General features: G+C 40.5%; 1 long non-coding RNA gene across 2 annotated transcripts in view; it reads left to right on the top strand.

Annotated features, from left to right (window-relative positions):
• LOC114685724 overlaps window positions 1-23,021 on the top strand; it is a 53,733-nt gene that overhangs the window by 12,298 nt on the left and 18,414 nt on the right. Inside the window, exons 1-2 of one of the 2 annotated variants that reach the window (XR_005090518.1) lie at window positions 17,275-17,436; window positions 22,384-22,585. This is a non-coding gene — a long non-coding RNA (uncharacterized LOC114685724). Of the gene's footprint in view, window positions 1-17,274; window positions 17,437-22,383; window positions 22,586-23,021 lie in introns of those variants that run through there. The other variant, XR_005090519.1, reaches the window with a different exon arrangement.

Below are 23,021 nucleotides of genomic sequence, written 5' to 3'. Positions count from 1 at the left end.
AGTACAGTCACTCATGCTCTGGCCCCAGGGGTTTGGAGGAAGACTAGGGAAAGAAGCAAAGGCCTCATTTCTCCTGAAGTCATTGGGTCTGCATGCTGGTGACACAGTAAAAGGAGCCCCATGCCAGTTCCACCCTCAGAAAGGTCAGTGCCACCTGTCATCATTGCTAGCACCTGACATCAAATGCCAATGTGTAACCAGGGACTCTTGGGGGGATTCATGGAAGGAGAATGGCACATGGTTCCCTATAGATTGAAAAACACTGCTTTGAGGAAGGTGAATGTCCACAACCCAGAGCACCTATGGACCCAGGCCATCATTAAACTTGTAACTCTGAAATGGGTACAAAACATTTACACAGAATCAAGAACAAGGCGTGAAGTTAAATCGCCCAATAGAGAGAATGATGGTCTACTCTCCAGATTTCCAGGAGTTTTAGGCAAAAGTGGGTTCCCTTTCCTCCAACAGTTCCTTTAATCTCCCTAGTAATGTGCAAACTTTTTCATGTCAGTGGCAAATAAGAAACCTGAAGATTTTGGTCCAAAGATTACAGGCCACACTTGCCAGAGGTTCTGACAAATGGTACTCAAGTGGAGAGGTGAAAATGTGATCTTAATCAAAGGGAAAATGTGTCTGATGACAAGTTTCCATTTGTATACTGTAGCCCTTATAAGGAACAAGTGGATCTTATGGTGTGTGTATTTTTTCACATAGATCATAATGACTGAGTATAGACTATGAGGCTGTACATGGACAAAGGAATACAAGACACAGATTCCTAAGTGAGTGACTGTCCAACTGCTCCTTGCTTTCAAAAACACCCACCCACCACCTACCCACTTCCTACTCCTTTTTCACTCACCCTCCTCTTTTCTTTCTCTCCCATGTCCCCCTAATTCATTTCTCCTTCTTCCCTCTACTCCCTCCAGTTAAGGAGTCTCTTGGTGGATACAGGTGGACTGTGCTCAGCCCTGACTGGCAGCTCTCAGGAAAGAATAACCTCTGACAGGAGCCTATGGGAAAAACACTGCTTCAAGCTGCCAGCTGCACCCAAACCTCCCAGACATCTTGTATCAGAATAGTAAATGTTTATTGCTTGCCAAGATAATTCAAACATTTGTAAATTTGATGCTGAGTTCTAGGACTTGCATATATTTACTACATTACAAGGTAGGTACTTTCATCTGATTTATAGATGAAGAAACTATAGGCTTGGTGAGGTCAAATAGAAATCCAGATCAACTGGTAAGCATTCCACTGTATTCTGGTTTTCTTAAGTATACTTTTCTATGTGTCTAGTTTTGACATTATAGTTATGAAGATTATTGACAAGCTAAGTTATCCAAATAGTCTAGACACATGAGAAGGTGGTATAAAACCTTCCTTTTCATTCCTCTAGGAATAAACATTTATCAAATGTCTGATCCCAAGTATGTTTTAGGTAGATTCCTACATGTATTTATAAAACACATCATGGAACATTTTTAAGATGGAAAAAGCATTATGATCACCTCAACATAATAATGCAGAGTATGCTATATCTAGACACTCATGTCAGTTTCTCTAGATAGTTCAGCTATTAAATAAAAGCAGCAAAATTTCAGAGCCAAAGTCTATAGTAATCACACACCATGTTAAAAAACTTAAGTTCCTCAGTAATGAAGGATGGCAGAGTTCAAAGGAAACAGAGGTTCGGAGCAAAGTGAGAAGAGAGAACTCAGTTGATAAGAAAATAGTGTTTGAAAAGGAAAAACATACTTTAATTAGAGAAAGCTCCTGAGACCAGATCTGTAACCAAGTGAGCTTGCTGCACAGAAATCAATTCTTTTTGTTAACAATGCCACAGAGACTGCCCCTGAAAACAAAGTGAACTTTCTGGCCTGGAAGCTTCTAGTAACTAGAGAAATCTTCCAAACTGAAGAGAATGTTGGAGTATGCATGACCTCTAAGCTAATAGGTGGCTTCTACAGTGCTTTGACTGCAGATATTAGTGCATTGGACTACCATGGCAGCCAGCAGATTTAGAAGTCTAATTTATAAGAGCTTGAACTAAAGTATAATGAGGACAGACGTGGAAATCAGGTGAAAAACTAATTTAGTTGCAAGGAGAGTCCCAAATCTAGTCTCTAGTGCTACAGGCATTGAAAACAAAACAAAAGAACTCAAGAAACTAGATATCAAAATAACGAACAATCCAATTAAAAAATGGGCTATAGGGCTAAACAGAGAATTCTCAAAGGAAAAATTTCAAATGGTCAAAAACATTTAAGGAATTGCTCAGCATCCTTAGTCATCAGGGGATGCAAATCAAAATGACTCTGAGATACATCTATATACCTGTCAGAATGGATAATATCAAAAGCACTGCAGAGCTTATGTTGGACAGGATGTGAACAAGGGGAACACTCCTCCACTGTTGGTGGGAGTGCAAACTTGTATAGCCACTTTGGAAATCAGTGTGGTGGTTTCTCAGAAATTGGAAATCATTCTTCCTCAAGACCCAGCTATACCTCTCTTGGGCATATACCACAAGGAATTCTCAATCATACCACAGGGACACATGCTCAACTATGTTCATAATGAGATTATTTGTAATAGCCAGAACATGGAATAAATCTAGATTCCCTTCACTGAGAGAATGGATTAAGAAATGTGGTACATATACACAACAGAATATTACTCAGCAGAGGAAAAAAAATGACATCATGAAATTTTGCAAGCAAATGGATGGAACTAGAGAATATCATCCTGAGGTAACCCAGAGTCAGAAGGACAAACATGGTATGTACCCACTCATAAGTGGATACTAGAAGTAAAGCAAAGGATAACCAGACAACAACCTCAACTCCAGAGAAGCTAGCCAAGAAGAAGACCCAACGAAGGATGCATGGATCACCCTGGGAAGGGAAATAGATGAGATCTCCATGAGTAAACTGGGGATGAGGGGTGGGCAATGGAGGGTAGGGGATGGGGATAAGAACATGAGGGAATGGAATGGTCCAGCTGGAACAGGGATGGAGTGGGAAAGCAATGAGAGAGATAGCATGATAAAGGGAGATATCATGTGGATAGAGAGAAACCTGGTGCTAGGGAAGTTGCCAGAAATCCCAAGGATGACCCCCAGCTTGGACTAGTAGAAATAGTGGAGAGGGTGCCTGAACTGAACTGGCTTGCCCCAGTGATCAGATCAGTGAATACCTAACTGTCATCACAGAGCTTTTCTCCAGTGACTGATGGAAGCAGATGCAGAGATCTACAGCAAACACCAGGCAGAGCTCAGGAGTCCAGAGAGAGAGAGAGAGAAGAGAGAGAGGAGAGAGAGAGAGAGAGAGAGAGAGAGAGGGAGGGATTCTTTGAGCAAGTGCATCAGGATCATGATGGGAAACCCACAGGGACCACCAAACCAAACTAGTGGGAACTCATGAAAGTTGGATCAATGGCTGTGAAGTCTGCATGGGACTGGACTAGCCCTCTGCATGGTGAGATAATTGTGTAGCTTGATTTACTCAGGGGGCACCCTGGCGGCAGTATCAGAATTTATCCCTGGTGCATGAGGGGGCTTTTCGGAGCCCACTACCTATGATGAGACACCTCATGCAGCCTTGAGGCAGGGAAGGGCTTGGACCAGCCTCTACTAAATGTACCTCCTCATGGGAGGCCTTGCCTTCTTGTGGAGGGAGTGTGTGGGTGGGTTAGGGGAGACTGCTGTGGAGGCAGGAGGAAGGAAGAGGAGGATCTTTGATTGGTGTGTAAAATGAATGAAAAACTTTTCTTAATAATAAAAAAAAGAAAACAAAACAAAAGAAACAAGCAAAAAACCAAAAACGTTCTCCCTGAAAAAGTTTTTGGAGAAAAAACTGGCCCAGAGAAGCCTCTGTTTTAATTAAGGTAGAGAGCCATTTTTTAACTTAATTTTACACTTGGAATAGGCATCTCTTCCCCATACTTTTGCTAGCACTAGCAAGGAGGCAGCAGAATGAGGTGCCATCTTCAAAGGAGCAACCAAGCCCAAACGATCCTGTAACACTGGAGAAATGAGCATTATGCTGTGGTTAGACTTATGCTCTCCAGCTGCAAGCAGAAACATCCTGGGTTACTCCTGGAAAAGGCAGATTGATTCAGATTACCATGTGTCGGGAGGGAGCAGGGGCACCTGTAGGGGCACTAACGCCATATACACTGCATCTATCCCTTGATTAAGCATTGAAAATGACACAGAATGGTAATGCAACAAGAAGACGTAAAAGCCCAAAGGTCTTGCTTGAGGAACTTGCTCAAATGTGTCACAACATTAACTCTTATTTTTCTTTTCTTCTATTGGTTAATTTTGTATTGAAATTTCACACTTGTATATATATATCCTGATGACTCTTCCACCATGTCCTTTTATCCTGCTCCTACCTCTATCATTCTCTCCTCATCCCTGCCACTCCCTTTCCTGGAACTGAAGTCTTTTTGTTTTATGACCCATTTGATTTAACCAGAGCCTTCTGGTAACATTTAGGTTGGAACTATCCATTGGATTCTGATGAAGTCATTAGAGGAAATACAGCTGAAGACAATGAATGATTCTCACCATTTGAATCTATTAGTAGCAAACAGTTCAGCAGTGAGGAGTGGAGCTCCTGAGGCCCCTGGTATCATGCCTTACTGGTGATGGGTCATTCACATGTACAGACCCAGTGCAGGCATCTACAACTGCTATGAGCTTGTGACTGTAATAGCCATGTCTTCCCAGAAGATGACATTTCATTATCTTCTGGCTCTGAAATTCTTTCTCCCCTTGTTCTGCATAAGCTTTAGAATGGAGAGTACAAATATCTGTGTTTGGGGCTGAACACTCATCCATAACTGTTCTCAGCATTTTAACAGCTATGAGTCTTACCATGCACAGCCTTCTGTTTGAGAGATTTTTTGATTAAGTGAGAAAGTAGTATTTGTGTATGGATATTAGCATAAATATTTGGAAGGCAGCTTGGCACTGTGCCCGTTTAGCTGAGAGCAACAGTATTTAGTTTCTTGCTGGGGCCTAGGATATCTTCCACCATGGAGTGTTGATGATGTGTATAGTAGCACCTATGGGTTCCCTTCTGTAGAGATGATCTCAAATCCAATCAAGAGTTGGTTACCTCAACAGCAATAGTGCTGCTGATGCGTAAATGGGTGGAATCTGCCTGGAAGGTTGGTCTCAAAGATTGTAGACATGGATGAAGTAAGACCATTTGATGTCTTTTCTCCTCTAGTAGCCTGCATAACACATTCAAAGACTATGAAAGCTTGCTGGCAGGGAGGAAGCCTCCAGCTCAGTTCTAACTTGATTTCTCTCAACCATGCACACAGGGGATGTGGTTCCTTCAGCATATAGGGTCTTAGCATCTAATCTATCTTTGACATCTCCTTAAGATGGAGAATTTATTAAATTATGCTTAAGCAAATCCAAGAAAAACTATATATAGATACAAATTCCATACTATACCCAAGAATGTTGTTGTGTTAATAGCATCAATTATTGCCATTAATGAAAAATTCAGGGCAAGTGTGTGGTTGAGAACTTTTTCATTAGGAGCCTGAAAACACTTGTCTTCCTTGTTTCTCAAGGGTATCTTAAGGGTATCTTAAATTCTACTTGTATTTGTAGCATCATTTAAAGGAAACAGTAGCCCATATAGGTGAAAGAAGATTTCCATGGTATTTGCATGTGTTCTTGGATATAGTATACATATTTCCCCCCTGTGTACTGGTTTTGCTTTCATTACTTCTGGGGTACTCTATTCAAATGATCCAAATGAGCATTCATGCACTTGATATTTGTCACCCAGTGGATTTCTAGAAACATAGTACAAATTTCAGTTCTGTCAGGTTTATATTTTCATTATTGCCAACACTGAAGATTACCACAATATCTTAATTCACTGATGCTCAGGTGAGAGACAGCACTTTTATTTTCACTCATTTGAAAATCACTGATGACAAGGTGAATTAATCTTGTCAGTAACAATTCATCAAAACATAAAGAGCCGTCTGGACTAGATAATCTGAGTGCAAAGATCATACAACTCCATGTCTTTCTAAATGTGCCAAACTAAGTACTTAATAGTGAGGTGTGTCCTAGCATTGAATGCAAGGGCATGAAGTCAAGGGGCCTTAAATATGTCTGTTGCTTGTGAGTTTCCTTCTCTCCTCCACTTAGCGTAATTTTTTTTTTTCTTTTTTGAGACAGGGTTTCTCTGTGTAGTTTTCGTGCCTGTCCTGGATCTCACTCTATAGACCAGGCCGGCCTCGAACTCACAGAGATCCACCTGGCTCTGCCTCCCGAGTGCTGGAATTAAAGGTGTGCACCACCGCTGCCGGGCCACTTAGAGTATTTTTAATTGAGGGAGCAGTCAGTAAATGGCTACTGGGTGCCCCTGTGCAGGCACTAAGCATCCTCTCACATTTGTTTCATGGCATGGGGCCTCTGTCCCCCAAGCTTGCTTTGCAGATGGGAACACAAGAAGGATCCAAGCAGAGAAACTAACATGAATGGTGGCCGAGTGGCAGCCCCATGTAATAATTCTCTTGTGGCATTCACTGAAGTCACATTTTACTCTTCATGATTCAGAAAGAAAATAGAAGCGTACCTATTTGTCTTTATTATTTCATTAGTTTGAACTTCCGTATTTTGTCTTGACATGTTTTCTGCCCTTATTTTCTGTGTTCAGAACACTAATCGGAAAAGCGCTGTTGTGAGGTGCTTCTGTCATGCTGTACTAATTGTTCCTCTGCGGCGGTGTGCAAAATAAACTGGTTTTCTTTCTAAAAAGATATGATTACAGGAAATTTGAAACCATGGACTAGGAATACTATTAACTATTATCGGCTATACTCACTGAATGATGAAATTTCAAAGACACTCAGGTTGATTCACCCTGTCTCTCTCAGCTCTCACAAACACATCATTGTAAAGAAAACCAGGAAGACAGACATTATCATTTTACATATATATATATTGATGTATATTATATATACACACATATATAGGTATATAAATTTCATCATATTTATGATGAAATTTCAAACTAGACTATATGCATAAATATAATTGTTTTAAAAATTAAGTAGCATCTGCTCAGAATTTTTCAATCATCTCATTGCACTTCCCACACATTTGTTTCCTAAATGAGGATCCATATAAGATCTATGTATTGTAGTAGTTGATTTATTGTTGCATAGAATATTTTTAAGGTATATTCTAACTCTGTTTTCCCCAGCAGGCCATTGGGTGTATGTATATGTGTGTGAATAGTGTATGTGAGTTTGCATGTGTATTTGTCTGTGTGTGGGTGCAGGTACACATGTGCATGTAAAAGCCTGAGTTTATACTGTGTACCTTCATCTATCATTCTCCACTTCATCTATTGAGATCAGGTCTCTCACTGAGATGGGAACTCTCATATTCTACTAGTCTGGTTAAACAGCTTAATCTCCGTGCTTAGGATAGCAGGGTGGACTGACGTGCTTACCTGGCCTTACATGTTTCTGGGGGTCTGAATACCTATTCTCACTCTTGGCGAAGGTTTTCCTCTCTTAGCCATTTCCACAGCTTGCTTTAAGGTAGCTATTATTTCTTCCACTGTGACATGCTATTAAAATACGTCATCCCATCTTGGTGCCAAGGACACTTATTGTTACTGAGATGAATGTTATTGCTGGACAGAACTAGAAAGTGAGCAATAGGAGATGTTTTCATTTCACTTTACCATTTTAATTGCGATTTTTACATAATGGCATAATGTGTTTCTCGCTCTGGATGGATATTAGAACTCCATATGTCTTAGTCCAATACTCAGTGCCCATTATTGTAATTAATATTGTATTCTAGAGTTTTTAGGGAGATGTAGAGGTGGCTCACTACTTGGTCTGGCTCCATAAGTCTTCCTTAATTCCTGAGACACCATGAATTTAGGGAAAGATCTGCAAGCAAAAAGATTATATTATTTAGTGCAAATTTACAAAAAAAAATGGCTGTTGGGATCACCAAGTTTACCACTTTACTTTGTAGGCAGATATACCCAGCAAAGATGTGAGTGGCTCCAGGTGACCTAAGTCAGTGTTTCTCAGATTTTCATATGCCCAGCACTCTTCTGAAGGACTTGTTACTGTGTTCAGGTGATGTTATGTAGTAGTAGTCTGCGTGTTACCTAATGAATAGCACAGCAAGCATCCTCTACTCTTTCTGAAGTACTGCTGGACCCTTTGAGTGACCTGGAACAGAAGCTGAAGCCAAGATTTGTGGTTTGATTCAGGGCTTACCTACCTAAAACAATGTAAGGGAGGACTCAAATGCCTTTAGGAATCTTTTTTTTTTTTTTTTAATCACAGATTCAGTTCTTTTGGGAGGTAACTCCTCTTAGAAAGTCCATTCAAAAGGATGAAGTTCTACTTGTCTAATGCCAATTTTAAACTTTGATCTTGACTTTAGTCAGCTTTCATGACTCTCCTGGCTTTAGCCAATCTCTCTGTGAAATGCCATGTGTCTCCCTCTCTGTTCCTACTGCCATGAATATATATCCTACTGGACATTCTCAAACAAGAAGTGGTCTGACAAACCAGAGCTCTCAGGACCACACATTATTCACTGCATAGAAAAGATGACACTGATTTCCTGGAATAGTGGCCCTGAAGTTTGATTAGGAGAAGGCAGAGGTGCCAGAGGACTGAGATGACCAGTCCTTTTTGTATTGTAGAAATATATCAGAAGCAGTTGAGAAATTTCAGTCTAGAGAACACATGTAGGCTTTGAATTTTCTACAAAGCTTTGTAACATTCCCCGGAAGAGCATCTTCTGCATAGCTCCCTGTCATCTGTTTAAAGAGACAAAATCTGCCCTAGAGAAGTCCCAAGGGAAAAAACATATGGAGCGATGACTCGGGGACTGAGACATGACTGGACTTTTAGACAAAGTAAATAAGGAGGGACTGTTTTCTTGCAATGATCCCATATCTCTATATCTCCTGGGCTTGCCCTCATAGGTTGAATATGCTTTTGCAAAAAACGAAAGACTCACGATTAAGGGCCAGTGGTTAAGGGACTCTGGAAGGTGTGTACCTGGGAAAGCACAGAGAAAACCATGATGACCACCTGTGTGTATTAGATTGCTTTTGTTTTAATATTGTCCACTGAAACTAGGGAAATTTTACTGCCCCATTTTCACCTGTGTCCATGTCTAAGAGTATTATCAGTGTACGAGGTTACAACCCAGTGTTTTAAAGTAAACCTTATGTTTGAAAGATGGCAAATGTTTCCCCGTCCTTTTTTATTTTGGTTGTGAGCCTAGCCTTTTAACAGCAGAGCCGTCTCTAAGCCTTCTCTTCCTTTTATACAAGCAGATGAAGACAATAAATTAGAAAACTGTTAATAACATTGTATTGCATTAGGTACTGACAGACAATGCTACATCCTATGCCATTAGAAGACTCAGCTCATCGTAAAAGCTACGATTTTTCTTCAGATACGCATGCATTGGCTGAGTTTCGCCACTAGGTCTGACACTATGGGGTGGTTCTGCAGACCTCAGTGGAGCCTGCCCCATGACTGGTGCTTGCTGATTGTGTACTGTCTTAGAAGGATTAGATCTATTGCATTTTGTCTTTCTTCTTCTTGTGACCAAGACTTAGGGAAGCATGTTTTTCTTCTGGTAATGATGGAGACATGGGAGAAAGTTCATAAACATCCACTTCTGAGGCAAATTTGGAATGGACATACTTTCTTCTAAATTCATTTATTCAGCAAGGCAAGTCATTCAGCCAAATACAAAAGTAAAAGTCAAAATCCATCCATTCCTGCAGTGGGAGGAGCCATGGGTCACACTGTGATGGTGGTGGGGTTGTATATACAAGGCAGGGGTAAAGAATTGGGCAAATAGTGTTCTTAACAACAATTATACAAATATGCATGGTAGTTATCAATTAAGTCATGTTGTTACATATAAGAAAATTCAGATACCATTGGGTTAATTTGTAAAGCTTTTGCATGGATAATTAAGAAATTACTTTTAGTCAATGTGTTCATATTTATTTGTTTGTTCAGATTTCTTTTCTTCTTTTGTAATCAAGATTTTTCTCATTCTCTGTTTCTCTCGGCTCCATCGATGTACTTGTCTGCATTAAACTTTTTAGCTAAGTAAACATATCAGACTTTGTATCAGTAACTGTGTAATCACTTGAAATGCATGCTGTCTTCCACATGGCTTCTAAAGAGCCTCCATTTCACTCTTCAAAATGGTGATCAGTTATTTTAGCTAGTAGTTATTAAGAAACTTTCTATGCAAAAGCTTTAAACAGAATTCCTACATCTCTGTATTGTCTATTGTACGATTCACAGCAATCTTGTATATTGGTAGCATAATTTTTGTATTAAATTGTACTGGGAGAGGAACTGATAGCATCAGATTTAAATTGAGTGGGGCGCTCTTTTTGCAAAGTCTACACACCACCCACACATATACTTTGCTTTTAGATTTTCTGAGATACTGAGTAGAGTGATTTTATGCTGATAGTTTGGTGGCAAATGTAAGTGAAATCCTGTGCTTTACTGTCTTAGGAAATCATGGGCATGGCAAGGCTTATTTCATTATTCTCCAGAAAGCTGAAAGGCCTGAGAGTTTGAAGTAAAGAGACTTAAAAGGTCATTAGGTAGCAAGGTTGGGGCATAGGCCTCATTGTATTTTCCTACTGTATCACTTAAATTGTTGTATTTCATCGTGGTAATTGGTGCAGCGGTGGTACAATATTAGAGTACTAATCACTTTTTTATATTGGATTTGAGACCCATCATTTGAGATAGTCCCCAAACCTGATACTGTTAATGAGGCCAAGAACCTGAGACTATATAACTCATGGACCCTAAGGGAAAACCTACTGCAATTATTCTGCTAAATTAAACATAGCAATACATTAATCCTAACTGCATATTTCTATACCTATAGAGCAGTGCATTTGCTTAGCCCTCAGCAGAGAAGCTGCTTCTTGTAGTAGATGGTAATTAGCACCGAGACACAACTGAACAATGTAATCATGGTAATTGGTAGTGTGATGCTCCACAATTTTACTGATGGGAACTAGTCAATTAACTTGGACTCCAAAGGACTGCATTTCCTCTAAGGCTTCAAAATTTGTAAATAACAAGGGTGGGTATTTTTCACAGTCTGACAACATAAAAATAAACCAGTAGAGGAGAATTCCTATGTACCCCATAGTACATGTCCTAGGTTCCAGAGTGTTAGATTACTTAGAATAGGAATTTTAAGTTACTTGGTTTTCTCAGTAACTAGTTGCCACTAGACAAGAGTTTTTGTTTTTTCCACACTTGTTTCATGCACGTGGAAGCCAAAGGTTGATATTGGGAATCATCCACAGTTCACCTTATTCACTGAGGCAGGGTCCTCATTCAAAGCCAGAACTTGTTGATAAGCTAGCCAGCTTGTTCTGGGGGTTTCTGTTTCTGTCTTCTCAGATTGGAATATAGGTGGGCTACTATATCTGCCTGCCATTTGTTCAGGTTTCTGAGGATTTGAACTCAGCACCTCAAGCTTGTATGACAAACACTGTAATTACTGAGCCATCTCCCACACCCTACACAAAATTAAAAAAATTGGATAATAATCCTACCAGCATTCAATTTAACTTATGTTTATTAAAGTAACCTTGAAGAAAAGAGTTTATATTAGGCTAATTTGTCAAGGACCACTTTTCATTTTAAAGACATGGCCCAAGAAATCAAACTTCTTTTGCTGTATGCTGTTTTGATCTCCCCCTTGTGTAGCAAGTCCCATTACACCATGCTGTGTTGCTTTGGGGTGCAAAAACAGGATGTAAGCTCTTACATTTTTTTTGCAATGGCTTCCCAGTAATCTGTATAAGTGTTAGGCATTTCGAGTACCCAGGGAGTCCTCATTTGTGTTCATTAAAGCTGGAAGGATATTATTCTGAATTAAGAAATGCATTGCTAGAAGATTTTCTTTTAAAGACAAAGGCCTCTAGATGTGGAAAAAGAAAGGACCAGTGTTGGTTTGAGGAGTTACTGCCCAGCTGAGCTGGTTCTTTGATGCCATATACCTCATTACAGATGGAGACATCTCAGCAATTTCACGGATGTAATCCAGGCAGAAGTCTGGTTTAACTTTCTTCTGTGTTGTAATCAGAGTTTGACAGGTTCAAATCTTAGTAGGGATTTTCCATTCTGTTTTATTTCACATTAAAAAGCAGTTGTTATAGTAGATACCAGGAGACATTAGCATCCCGAGGTGAGGGCTAGCCTCAGTATTGAACTTTGCTGAGGCAGTAGTATGACTGCAGCATCACTTGACCTTGAACAAACATTCCACTATTTAAAACAGGAGAGCTTGCCATTGTCCAGAATTCCGAGAAGGAACCGTGAAATTCTTTCTGATTTCTCATTTAGGTTGTATGTCCATGATGAGCTGATGATTAAGAATGAGGTGGGAGTGAACACACTGTTGAGCTTAGCTTAGAACATGTTCATAACCCACCCAGCGAGCTGAGACACGGAGTCATGTTCTTCAAATGGCATGCATCTTGAAATGGAAGCAGGATTTGAGGAGCCAGAAATGAAGTCCAGAGATAGATATAAGATGACTGTTCACCCCTGTCATTCCTCCAGTGAAACAAGTAGACAGCAGACTCACTAAGAACTGTGATGGCAACAGAATAGAATTACATTCCCTGCCCTGGGTATCTATATTGTGGAGAGAGATGGTAGTTAGTAACTCTAGTCAAAACTTGAAATGTGTGGTAGTATAAATGTGGTGATGTTGTTAGCTAGGATAGTTACTGACTGGAAGGAATAATGGAGCATTCCTGGATGAGATCCAAAGACACTGAGCATGGAGAGCTAGTTAGGAATGTTTTCAGCCCTGGGTGATAAATTGTTTAGACATACAGACACAGAAAAGAATAAACCTTGTTAGACACAAGAGAAATAGAGAGATTAGATGACTAAGTAACCCAGGACTTTGGTAGAAGAATAGGCCTCTGAAGGCAAAAATCATTCCCATTTCTCCATTTCATTCAGGTTCATTTCTCCCTACAGAGATGCTAAAAAAATGTGTGAACAAGAGTATCATTTATTATTGACTGAAAGTGGTAACTTCTTTATTCTTTGGTGTTCCCTGTTTGCTCAGGGAACCAGTGCATTGCAAAGTATCTTTAGTTTATGTTGTTCCTTCTCAGAAATTTCTATTTCAAAGTAAAGTTTTGATGTATATGCATATTTCTGTTTTGTTCTAATAGAAGACAGAGCATGGCTGCATGTTCAACTAAGTTTTCAATTCAAATGTTTTGTCTTTACTTCCTGAGCAGAGGATTTTCATTTGCACTAATGGTTCTCAATCTTTCTAATGCTGCGACCCTTTAATACAGTTCCTCATGTTTGTGGTATCCTCAACCATAAAATTATATTTGATGCTGCTTCATAACTGTAATGAATTGTAATGTTATAAATTGTAATGTAAATATCTGTGTTTTCCAATGGTCTCTGGGGGTCATGATCCACAGGTTGAGAACAACTGATTTATATCCTGCTGTGGGGACCCAAGGGCACTGTGAGCACTGAGTAGGGATCAGCTCTATATAAGGTTCCCCATAAGATACACAAGAGGCTTCCTAGTCAGGGAGTTTCAATTTTCCAACACAGTTATTACTTTTTAAAAAAAGGCTATTTCCAAACCTAATGTCAGATAGCCTTGTTCTTTATGAGTATTTGAATTAAGGTTCAAATGCACCTAATTTCTGATATGTGTAATAGAAGGGTTAAAGACTAGAAGACATAGATGAGGCATTGAGAGAAGAAGGAGAAGCTGGTGTCAAATGCACTGAAGAGAAATCTCTTTTCTTTTATTCCAAAGCACATAGCCCAAAACTGAACTAAAAAGAGAACTGAATATACTTCTTACTGGCAGTTAGGGCCGTTGAGGACATCTCTGAAAAACTAGAGCTAGCTGTCAGAGTCTACAGAGATTGTGAATTTGCTGCCTGATGCTTTCAGGTGATAACAGAGAAGAACACCTGGCCATTAGCAACAATTTCAGGGCTGGCCTTTGTCCTTTGTGGCTAATTCTGTTCCGTGACCTGACACTTCTTCCCTCCACCGTCTTCTTCTCACCCCTCTATCTGCCCCTTGGTTCTATTTAAGCCCAGTCTCTGTTGTATTGCTCTCCCCCCATTCGGCTTTTTTTTCCCACCTATGCCTTAATGGCCGTCTTCTTCTACCCCCACTCCCCCCATGTCATCTGTCTACTTCATTGAACTGCTTGAGGAATTTGGCTGCATTTTACCTCAAGTCCTTATTACCATGCAATTAATTATTTTAACTGGGACTGGGACAAACTACCTGACAGAGGTAAGAAGGGAAGAAGACAAAAAAGGAGATGCTTTCTTCTTCTAATTTCATGTGGAACCCCAAACCATGGCATGGTGCCATCCAAAGTCAAGGTGGGTCTCCCCATCTCAATTGTCCTCATCTAGACAGTCTCCCCAGACACATCCAGAGGACTTGTCTCCTAGGTGACTCTAGATCTTGTCAGGTTGACAATACTAACCAGCACAGTAATCTTTATACATCTCTTAAGTAAACAGGTACATTTTAAAATTAAATACAAGTTTCATATTGTTCAGAAAGAGAATTTATAACAAATAGAGTAGGAAATGGATATTCTGGTCTCAACATCTGGCAAAACATTTCTCCTTCTCTGGGCTGAAGTAAATAAGTTATATGGAAAGTTTCCATTATTCAGAAGCATAGAAGTAGTGAAGGAGAACACAAAAGACACCTTACATGAAGCAAATTTGCCCACAAACTATGTAACATTTTCTCGGTACCCAGCTTCATGTTAGCTAAATGGTCATGGTGGCTGCAATCATGGAGATTCTAATCTAGTAAGAAAAATAGTCCATCAATATTTGAAACAAAAACATTTACAGTTAAACATAGTGATATGAAAGAAGGTGAACAGCAATTCAAGATAAGACAGTTTTAAAGAAAAATGTTTTAAAAGTTTCATTGGCTGATGATAACACTGGTTACTAAGCAGCCTATTTAAAACAAATTCAGGGACCAACTCTCTGCAGTTTGTTGGGAGGGGATGTTCAGAGTACAAAGAATAGATTTCTTGTTATGTACAGATCTTGATTTTCTTCTGTAATCTGAAAAGACTGTGATACAAAGTATAGTTAGTTTGTTTTTCTGAAATTCCACAGAGATCTGGGTAGTTCAGGTGTCCCAGAATCAGAAGTAGGACAGGGGTTATTGGTTGCTTGGCAACTGGTGCAATCACAGAATAGTTGTATTGAGTTTAAGGAGGCAACCAGTGTGGACTAAGAAATGGAACAAAACAGAAGTGTAAAACCTAGGTCTCTGTCAACATGTAACTCAGGACTAGTCATCTTGTTAGCCGCTAATCCAGCAATGCATTTACTTTATTGTTTAATTTTTATTTATTTTTTTCTCATACAATATATCCTGACCACAGTCTCCCCTTTCTCCACGCTTCCCAGCACCCGCTGCTCACCGCTCTTCTCCAAGGCTGAGTAGGTAACCCAGTAGGAGGAAAAGGATACCAGAGAAGCTTTTCAGTTTCATGAGTTTATTAATTCCATTTTTAACTGTTGGTCTTAGTGCCTGTGCTTTGGTGTTCTGTTCAGGAAGTTGTCCCCTGTGCCAATGCATTCAGGCTATTCCCTACTTTCACTTCTGTCATATTCAGTCTGTCTGGTTTTATATTGAGGTCTTTGATCCACTTGCACTTGAGTTTTGTGTAGGGTGATAGATATGGATCGATTTGCATTCTTCTACATACTGAGAGCCAGTTGGACCAGCACCATTTGTTGAAGGTGCTTCTTTTTTCATTGCGCAATTCTGGCTTCTTTATTTAAAAAAAAAATAGGTGTCCATAGGTCTTTGGATTTATGTTAGGGTTTTCACTTCAATTCCATTGATCAACATGTTTGTTTTTATGCCAATACCATGTGATTTTTATTACTATAGCTCTGTAGTACAGCTTGAAATCAGGGATGGTGATACCTTTGGATGTTCTATTATTGTTCAGGATTGTTTTAGCTGTCATAAGTTGTTTGCTTTTCTATATGAAGTTGAAAATTGTCTTTTCAATATCTGAAAAGAATTGTGTTGGAATTCTGATGCAGATTGCCTTGAATTATAGCTGTAAGTTTCTCTGGTCCCACCCAGCCCTGATAAAATAGCACTTATAAAATAATCACTCAGAGGCTTAATATTAGCTGCAAATTATATGGCCTATGGCTCAGGCTTCTTGCTAGCTAGCTCTTATAACTTAACTCAGCCCATAACTATTAATCTGTGTATCGCCATATGTTCTGTGGCTTTACCTGCATCCCATTACATGTTGCTCCTTGGATGGAGGTTTAGTGTCTCCCCCACCCCACTCTCCTTTCTTCTCTCACTATTTCTCTTGGATTCTCTCACCTGGCTCCACCTGCCCTACCATAGGCCAATGCAGCTTTATTTATTAGCCAATGGGAGCAACACATATTCACAGCATACAAAAAGACATTCCACAGCATTAGATCTTTAGATTGGTTTTGGTATGATGGCCAGTTTTACTACATTAATCCTAGTAACCCGTGAGTGTGGGAGATCTTTTCATCTTCTGATATCTTCTTCAATTTCTATCTTCAAATCATTGACATTTTTTTTTTGTCATACAAGTCTTTCACTTAGCAATGCATTTCTATACACAAATTTTCCAAGGAAAATCTCAGTTGAGCTTTGGATGGCTGTGTCTTGTCTTTCTTCTCAGTGCACTGATAGTCAGTACTTTTCTTCTAACCATTCTCACTTCTCTAACAGATATCTCACCCTGTTTCACAATAGCAAAATAGGTTTCAGCTTCTTGTAGAGATGGCCAAAAAACTTCCAGAAGCTAGGTTTCCTTCTTCAAACTATCAACCAATCATCCTTTGCTGCAGCATCTGTGAATCATGAGTCAGTGTTCAAAGAAGGACTAAATGTCAAATCTTAGAGAATTCAGAGGTCATCTCAGCTTGTGTTGAGAGTATGTAGCACAGGGTAGTTGGAAGCAAACCCGATAAAGACCTGAAGATTAGATGGGACATGGAGCTTGTTTGCCACCCTGTGATGGTTCGAAAGAGAATGGCCCCCAACTGGAGTGCCACTATTAGGAGTGTGGCTTTGTTGGAGTAGGTGGGGCCCCTGTTGAGAAGTAGTGACTGTGGGGTAGGCTTTGAAGTCTCCTTTGCTCTAGCTATGCTCAGTGTGGTAAACAACTTTCTGTTGCCTGTGGCTCAAGATATAGAACCTTTAGCTCCTTCTCCCAGCACCATGTCAGCCTGCGCACACCACCATGCTTCCTGCCATGACGATAATGGACTGAACCTCTGAACTGTAAGCCACTCCAATTAAATGTTTTCCTTTATCAGAGTTGCTGCGGTCATGTGTCTCTTCACAGCAATAAGAAACAGAAACTAAGACACCACCCAACTTCCCTTTTTCAGAAGACATTTGTGGGAAGTTTTTCTGTCACATGTGAGTGAATAAGGAATAAAATTTTAGAAAGAAGAGGCTTGGGAATAAGAAGTGAAAGTGGAGTTCAAATTTTGTGGAAGCTGGTTTAGGTCTAAGTCAAAGATGAGGGAAGGATGGAATGCAGCAAGAGCACAGAAGTCACACCTCTAAAGAGCGGCAGAGCCAGGCTAGATTAAGTATCTTAGTTAGGGCAGGCTGCTCCTGCGGGGGTCATTGTTCAGTGAGGTATGTCCAACTACTGCTAGAGCTGTGTGGCATGAGAAGGGAGTGTGGAGTGAAGGGAGTTGGGTGGGCTTCAGGGAGGCTTGGGTGGCAGAAGGAGGTGGGAGATGAACCTGGATCTAGGTAGAAAGTAGTCAGAGGAAGGTATGGTATGACTCAAGTCTGACACTTTCATAAGACAGATACAGCTGTCCATGCTTCTGGGGATTGCTGGACACCAGACAGAAAGCACTTACAGATGCCAACCCAGGGGCTCCTTGATGGCTAGAAATATGCTGTCTTGGGCACAGTCATCTGGGGAAGAAAATGTGAACAGGCCCCTCCCTAAGAAATTCTTAGCATGATTTTCCATTTCAAAGGTATAAGAAAGACATGGGGTTCAAAAGAATTAAAAGAAATTTTAGAAGAGCTCAGGATTCTTTCAGGGACAAATTGATTTTGGTAATTAAGTTTTGAATGCATGTGTTTCTTTGGCATTGCAACCTGATGAATTTTTTCCCAGCATTTATTGGTCCTAGAGAACATTGAGTGAGCCCATTGAAATGATTTCTCTAGGTCTTCTGCTAGTATGCAAATGAATTGCCCTCCTAATAACTGGTCACAGAGATGTAAGCAGTGCTGTGGAAGCCAGGGACTGGTTCTCTAGAGTTTTCAGCTCAGGAGAGCATGGTGGTGCAGTGGATGCCTGTGATGCTGTCCCCGTGATGGTGCTGAGACCCAATCAGGTGTGCTAGTTAGCTAAGGGAGTGAGGGAGACCTGTTAGTTTCCATGACCTTGTATCTCTTCTTCCAACATTTGGGTGACAAATTCTAGTATATGAGTGACCTAGAATCTTTGGGAGTATTATAAGTAATGTATATAAAATCTTTATCTAGTGCCAGGATTGGGGAGGACTCATAGCCTAGAACCCTACATATCAGCAATCATAGCAAACATGCTCAGTATTGGTGAGAAAGAAGGACCCAGAAATACCTGGGACTGAAGGTAGAATGTGGGTGTGTGTTCACAGACATGACAGATATTTTGTGGGTCACTGATTTGAGGAAGGCCCTGGTCTTGTGGCTTAGCCGGCAGATCAAGTTCACTTTGGAATTATGGCACTTTCCAACCATAGATGTTAATTCATTCTCCAAATGAAATGCCATTGTTCCCTTAATAAACAGCCTCTGGATGTCTTGTTTTATTTTGAAACACAAGCTTTATTGGCAGAACATAGAATGAATACTGTAAAGCAAAAGCTAAAATGCCATCTTAATCCGTTTGAGCCATCCAGGAAAACCGACATGTTCACATATTCCAAGAAGGGCTATATCTCTGCTGTCTCTTGCTACCGTTGACACTCTCTGGCTTTGAGGCTGGGGTGGCAGCTGAACTACTTGGCAGATTATATTTTTATCAAGATGAAATCAGTGACTTTTCCAGGGCTCTGCTTGGGTGGGAAGGGGAGAGAAAGGGCCTTGCACCACTTCTGGGAGCTCTCTCCTACAGGGGGATTAGCTCACAGAGTACAGAAGGTTTGTGTATGGCTCATAGGGTGATAACATTTCTCTCACAGCTTCATTTTGTGTATTTCAGAAATATGCCCATAAGCAGCAAGTAAAGATTGTTAGTTTACTGAAGATATCTGGATATAAAGTAACTTAAAGTTGACTCACCAGGAAAGGCTTACATTAGAAAAGTAAGAATAAACTTTTGACCTTAAGTAATATTTGGCATGTTTCAAAGTGAATCAGTTTGGTACTAAAATCCATATTCATAAATATTTCCCCATTATATAGCTAATTCCCTTCCTATACATCACCTAGAAATGATGTAAAATGTGAACAAAACTTAATGCACAAAACATTTGTCATCATTATTTATGATGACTGTTAGAAATGTGACACCCTTGAGCACTTGGCTCAACAACTCTGGAGCAGCTACCCTGTGAGATGCTGTGCCATCATTTGAAAGTGGACACTTCAAGGCTCAGCACCTTTGATACATTGCTGTTGAAAATCATGGCTTGAAAATGGAAGTATAGTAGGTCATAACTAACAGAGTGCATAAAAGATACTGAGAAATGTGCTGAAACCTTTAAGACTCCGGCTGAATGAAGTTATCCTGTTTCTTTTAGTTGCTTTTCTCACAATAAGATAAAAAGGCAGAAACATTGAGAAAAGAAAAAGAAATGAAGTTCTGTCAGTGAAGTAAAACTGACATCGAGCAGACAAGCAGGTAGATAGTAACACACATTGCGCAGTGGTGGAGAATGGAAGGAAGTCTACTGTGATGCTGTAGGGGAACTGGGTTTAGAACAAGGCACATGCAATGAGCACAGGGAAGCAGCCTTCTTTACTGGTTTCTGCTTCTTGCTTTATGATGTCTTGGTGCTTCAAGTTACCGGCGTTGCTGACTGCACCAGCCCATCTCATCCTTGAAGACCCCACTGCATGGCTGAATCTGCAGGCAGTGCCAGATGCTCTGGCTTCACAACTCTTCCTTCTAAGCCTGGCATTTATCATGCTCTGGGCTATAACTTCTGCATTTGGAATATGGGAGCAAAATTAGCATACTTCTTCCTTATTCACAGTTTTAGACGCAAAATGTTTTCTCACCAGTGATTTTTTTTCTTTTTAGCAACTTTCTACAATATCTTTCCTATCTTTAGGTCAATAATTGTCATCTTTTTAATCAAGGGAACACATTACATCTTCTCTTTGGCTTATGTGGTTGTCAGCTAGAGTTTTGTGGCTGTTACTAAGTTAAAATAAAGGCTATGAGAACAAAAACAGCAAGACACTGCAACAGTGGATCTGATTACTAGTGACCTCTCAGTGAGCAAGGGGAGAGTAGTGTCATGGCATGGACACTGAATAAAGGGATGAATCATGTCTGAGGAGGGAAGGAGACGATAACAAGAGATTGCACCACACAGAATGGCACGCGATTAAAGTCATGGTTGTTTTTTTTTTCTTTTTAATTTCCATTTATTATTATTATTATTATTATTATTATTATTATTATTATTATTATTATTATTTACTTTAATAGACTGAGATTGAAACCTTGGGAAATAAAGGCATAGAGAAAAGGAGGATGACTGGGTCAAGTCATGTAGGTCTGCCTCATCTCCCTTAACTGTTTACATAGGCATGTTTGTCTCACATTTTGTTACTCTGTATGTAGGGTTCAAAGACTCAGCCAAGAAGGCGAGGCAGCTCTGTCCACTCAGGGATTCTGGGCACAGCACTTCACAGGCTGATTTTTTGAAAGGGAATCACAATAGGAGATTTCTTTGAAGCAAAAGGGAGCACCTGTGAGGATCAGAATTCACAAGGCATCCCAATAATGAGACCTGAATCTCTGTGCAGAGCTCTCCCAGGGAATGGAAGAACCCGACTCTTGTTCCTTATTGTGGAGAAGCAGGCAAGACCAGTGTGGCTCCTGCCCTGTGCAGCACAAAGCCTGTGGCTTTCAAACTCGGGAGCTTTGCCTCACTTTCAGTTCCTCTGGGTAGCCAGAAGGTGTCTTCACGCTGGTTTTAAAAAAAACAAAACAAAAAAAAGGGTAGCACCTTTAACCCCTCAAGAGACAGAGGTAATAGTTTGAACCAGAATTGCTTTCTCTAGCTGAAATGGAATTTTTTTAAATTAATTCATTGTTTGATAATTTCATATATGTATGTCATCAGTTCTGGTTACCTTCATCTCCCTACCATCATTTACACTCCTCTTCCACCCAGTGCATCCTTTCCAGCCTCCACCAAGTCCATTCCCTTTTCACATCTTTCTGCTGTTTTTGTTGTTGTTGTGTGTGTTTGTTTGTGTGCACTGGATTTTTTTTTTTTTTTTTTTTTTTTTTTTTTTTTTGGTTATGGAGGCTCCAGGTTTCATTTCACTGGAAGCTGTTCAAGAGGAGATTTCTTTTTTATAGCCATTGATTTTGAAGAGCCAGGTGATTATCTTCAGGATGCAGCGTAAATGACCACCAGGGAATGAAAATATAAAAACAGTGTGTGGAAATGGGGCTTTTATAGATGCTACTCCTGTGTGTGATTTTCCTCAAATGGATTTTTTTTTTCTAGCTTGATCTCTTGTTGCTGTGGTTCATCTGCTCCTGGTATTTTTAGATAGCGTTGGGGTTTTTGTTTGTTTTTTAGGTAGGTTAAGGTGCTCTGTATGTGCTATCTGTCATTCCAGAGTTTCCCTGATACACTTTCGATACATAGCCGCTGATTTTTCAAGAGAGATTAAAGTGACCAGTCTCATTTCTTTCCAACAAATATTGGAATCTGGATGTGATTCTTGGGCTGGACAAAAGGGCAGGACTCCTTCTCAGAATCCCTTTCTGTGTCTTCTGTCTGGGCTCCAGAACCACCCTTGCTTGTCACTCCTGTCATAGAGGTTGAGTGGGCGTAAGGCCGGCCACTCCCCACCATGGGATTCTGCCTCTGGAACAGAAATCTGAGATTAGCCCATGAGTGGCCAGCTCTCTTCTGCGAGTCCTTTGTGGGTCTCAGAGCAGTTTAATAGGTTCTTTCAACACAAGCATCTCCAGTTTTGCCAAACACCGTGGCTCTGTGCTTTGTCTTTGGTCTGTAGTACCTGTGTTCCTCATGCCCCAGAGCTGCAGTAGGGCAAGGCTGAGCGGAGAAAGACAGGGGAGAAGAGAAGATGGAATGAGAAGCACTACACAGAAAACAGCTGCTCGGGGCTGGCTGAATCCTTGGAGTTGAAAGGTCAAGACGCCAATGCAAAGACACAACAGGAGAGGAGAACCAGTGAGGAACCAGGAGCAAAGAGAGTAAGAGATAAGACCCAAAAGGACTGGGATAAGTAATCAGGGCTTTCTGATACTGACTTCACAGCCACTGAAAGCTTCAGTGGGAGCAGCTATGAGTCATCCCTGGTCTGCCTCACCAGCAGTCACCAACCAGCTCCACTGCATCTCTGTGTGAGTCTGCTTTGGGGACTCCATGCGGAGGTGGACCCCAGGCCTTTCTATGTTAAGCATGCTCAAGTTAGGCACAATCTCCCTTGATTTTTTAAAAATTCTTCTCCCACACAATATATCCAGACCGCAGCTTCCTTTCCCTCCACTCCTCTCAGTTCCACTCCTCCAGATCTACTTCTCCTTATTTCCTTCAGAAAACAGCAGGCCTCTAAGTGGTATAGACAGAACACAGCATAATATTTACAGTAAGACAAACCCTCCTATCAGGACTGTGAGAGGCAATCCA

Source organism: Peromyscus leucopus, unplaced genomic scaffold, assembly GCF_004664715.2.
Source record: "Peromyscus leucopus breed LL Stock unplaced genomic scaffold, UCI_PerLeu_2.1 scaffold_113, whole genome shotgun sequence".
Classification (NCBI taxonomy): Eukaryota; Metazoa; Chordata; class Mammalia; order Rodentia; family Cricetidae; genus Peromyscus; species Peromyscus leucopus.
The sequence above is the reverse complement of the archived record's forward strand: the minus strand, read 5'-3'. Positions and strand labels throughout refer to the sequence as shown.